At 42.6% G+C, this 3651-nt stretch overlaps 1 pseudogene; it reads left to right on the forward strand.

Moving 5' to 3' along the window:
• Nucleotides 1–1136: 1136 nt before the first annotated feature.
• LOC132001479 (mitochondrial import inner membrane translocase subunit Tim17-A-like) lies at nt 1137–1666 on the forward strand (annotated as a pseudogene).
• The last annotated feature ends 1985 nt before the right edge of the window (nt 1667–3651 follow it).

Raw genomic sequence — 3651 nt, forward strand, 5'->3', positions numbered from 1 at the left:
AAGGCAAAAAACTAGAACCTCTTTTGGGCTCCCTGCTCAGTGGGGAGTCTGCTTCTCCCTCTGATCCTCCCCCATCTCATGCTCTCTCTCTCTCTCTCTCTCTCTCTCTCTCAAATAAATAAATAAATGAAGTCTTTAAAAAGGAAAAAGAAAGGGATCTGGGTGGCTCAGTTGGTTGAGTAACTGCCAGGATCAGGTCATGATCCTGGAGTCCTAGGATAGAGTCCCACATCGGGCTCCCTGCTCAGCGGGAAATCCGCTTCTCCCTCTGATCTTCTCCCCTCTCATGCTCTCTCTCTCTCAAATAAATAAATAAAAATCTTTAAAAAAAAAAAAAAAAAAAACTAGAACCTCAACTAAACTTCACTTCCTTTACAAATGGATCGTGGACTTAAATGTAAATTTTAAAATATACAACCTTTAAAAATGTGAAGATCTTTAGGGTCCAGGGATAGGTATAAAGTTCTTGGATTTGACATTAAAAGCAGGATCTATAGAAAGAAAGAATTGGACCTCATAAAAATAAAACTAAATTGAACCTCACCAGAGTTAAAAAATAAAATAAAATAAAATAAAAAATTTGCTTTGAAAGAACATGTGAAGAGGATGTGAAGCTATAGGCTGGGAGAAAATATTTGCAAGCCATATATTTGACAAAGAACTAGTATCTAAAATATATGAACTCTCAAAACTCAACAGTAGTTTTTTTTTGTTTGTTTTGTTTTTTTAATCTGGTCTGGCACGTAAAGAGTTTGAAAATTTTCTGCACACCAAGAAAAGAGCTGAACAAACAAAATCAGCCGTTCTTCTCAGATCCAGTAAAGAATGGAGATCCTAGGGAAAACTGCTGCCCCCAAATTTAGAGAGGTAGACAAGTGGATACAGAGAACGACAGCTTACCAGAGCAGAAGCCCAGAAACAGAAACCCTTGCTAGAACCAACCCCGAATTGGCCAACTTACATTCTAATTGACATATTATATTGTTGGAGACTCAGTGTAGACACGTTTGAGAGTGAAAATCTCCAGGATGCCCAGTCTTAGACCACCACATTTTTGTGAGTTTTACTAACAGGAGCCCCATAGAGTTGTCATGATAAAGATCAGAAAAAAGATCTCTCGCACAGGTGGAGTCAGGATGGAGGAGTGCACCTGACAGCCTTGCCCTCGGCGAATTGTAGATGATTGTGGTGGGGCTTTTCAGATGGGGACCATAGGTGACCTCTCAGGCAGTCAAAGGTTTTTGCAATTCTCCAGTGGGAGTAAATCACAGACTATGAGGGAGTTTGAAAGCTATTAAAACCAGGGTTCTGCACTTGGGGGGTAGCTTTGCAGTTTGGGGAGTTTTATTTTCCATAGTTGACTGCAGTATGGTTAAGGTCAGAGGGAAAGAAGATCCCTAGACCTCCATCACAAGTGGTGCCGTAATAGGAGCCATACTGGCAGTAAGGAATGGACCAGTGGCCGTGGTTGGGTCAGCCATGATGGGTGGCATTCTCCTAGCTTCGACTCAAGGAGCTGGGATCTTGCCAACAAGATTCACCTCTGCACATTTCCCAGTGTCCTCCGTTTGCAGAAGACCCTTCAACCCGGCTACCATCCTCCCTTTTTGGAGGCTATCAGCAATACCAAGAGGACTTCTTTCCCAGGATTTCTTTAACACAATGAGCTGTATGTAGTTTAAGAGGGAATTTGAGAAGATAAGTCACAGTCTGTTTTTAAAACCGTAGGTGGAATAGCTATGGCCAAATAGGCTCTGAAGGGGCACTCAGCTATTTTTTCTATTTAAAGGAATGTGGCAGGAACAGATAGATGTTAGAAGATAATACATGTGTTTATTCACACTTGGGTTGCATTTGTGATAAAAATAAGTGTCAATTATCTTTATAAGAAAATATAATAAATGCTTAGAAGACAAAGGACCAAAGGGCAAACAACAATGAAATATAACCATCATTTCCTTAGGGACTTCTCTGCTTGGTTTTATGTGTTCTATCGGTCAAAAAACAAACCAAAAAACTCTTAGTATTTGCTCTTCCTGGAAAGGAATAGAGAAAGAGAAAAAGAAAAGAAAGGAAAGAAAAGAGAGGAGGCGGAGGGAGGGAAAGAAAGAGAAGAGGGGGAAAAAATGTCCTGCTTCCAGCAAGAAGAGAAAAACAGCCATTTTAAAATATGCCTGAAGCACTCTGTTCTTTTTAACAAGGCCCGCCCTCAAGGAAAACTGTTTTACCAGAGCCTAACCAACAAAAGGGAATGGTTGTACTCAACTCCAGCCCACTCTAGCCTTCCATGCTGAGCTGGAGGCGGTGGGGGGATACCCAACTCCAGTCCCCCCCAGCCTTCCTGTCTCACCTGAGGTGGGGGCAGGGGGAGCAAAAGCCTGGTCTTAGAAATGTTTTGTTTTTCCAAAAAGCTGGGAGTCAGAGACCTAGAAAAACTTGGCCTCAATGTCCTGGCATATTCATGAAAGGTATTTGCTCTACTTAAAGGACAGAAAAGAATTGCTAGCTCGTTCAACAAATACATATTAATCACTCACTATGTGCCAGGTGCTGTCCTAGCTGGGTACAACAGTGAGCAAGCCGTGTGCTAGGGAAACAATTCTGGCCCTCGTGGAATTTACATTCTAATGTGGAGGGCAGACGATAAACTGTCAAACAACGAAATATTTAGTGTATTATATGACGGTAAGTGCTAAAGAGAGAATAAAGCAGGGAAGAGAGATGGAAGTGGCAGATGAAATTTTCAATCAGCTGTCCAGTGAAGGCTTCTGAGAAGGCACATTTACCTAACAAGTTGAAGAGAGTGAGGGGAGCCAGGCAGTGAGCTTTGTGGATATCTAGGGCTAGAGGATGACCGGTAATGTGGTAAGTGAGAAAACACAAAAAGTTCAAAGTATTGTATATGTGTGCAGGTGAGGGAGAAATAATCTGATGTCCTAGGTATGTTATGGTCTTTTTCCTTCTCTTTTCTCTAGCTTTTTTTCAAAGATTATTACCTAGAATCAGAGCCATTTGAAGTGACCTAAGACATCAGCAGGCCAACCTCCAATGTTCCCCAGAGAAGTCACATCTGGCCCAGGCTCCACAGTTAGGAAGTGACAGAGCGTTCCTCAGTGCTCTCTCCGTGGTCCACATTCATCCCTGCATTTGCCTACCTGGGAAGCTGGTCATTTGAGACTCACTGAGAACCCACGACTGGGTTAAGCCAAGTCCGGGCTGTGACCTGGAGACTAACTTCTCTAAGCCATTTTTCCAAATGCCAAATACTTTCTTAGCTGACCTTTTGTTTCTTTTCAGCTCTGGTTTCTAATTCTCTTAGTTGCAAGCACAGCACGGCATCCTTTAGGTTTTTAGCTTCTGCAACATTTTCCGTTTGGATGCCATGCTTACACTCAGAGTAGTGGCAGTGGACAAAACAGCACTTGATCCTTTAAGAGCAAGCATACAAAAACAGGGCCCAGACCCAGTCTGCGTCCGAGGAATTCTCTTACATATGGCTCTACCTTCCTCCACATGGTGTCAGATGCAGGCCGTGAACTATGCATGATGTCGGTCAGAACAGCCCTTGGTGCCATGTGGCACCAATGTAAACAACTGGTTGGTGCAGTGTCATGTAGACAAAACAACTCTTTGGTGGATTGGGTTTTCACT

This window comes from Mustela nigripes, chromosome 1, assembly GCF_022355385.1.
Source record: "Mustela nigripes isolate SB6536 chromosome 1, MUSNIG.SB6536, whole genome shotgun sequence".
In the NCBI taxonomy this organism is placed as follows: domain Eukaryota; kingdom Metazoa; phylum Chordata; class Mammalia; order Carnivora; family Mustelidae; genus Mustela; species Mustela nigripes.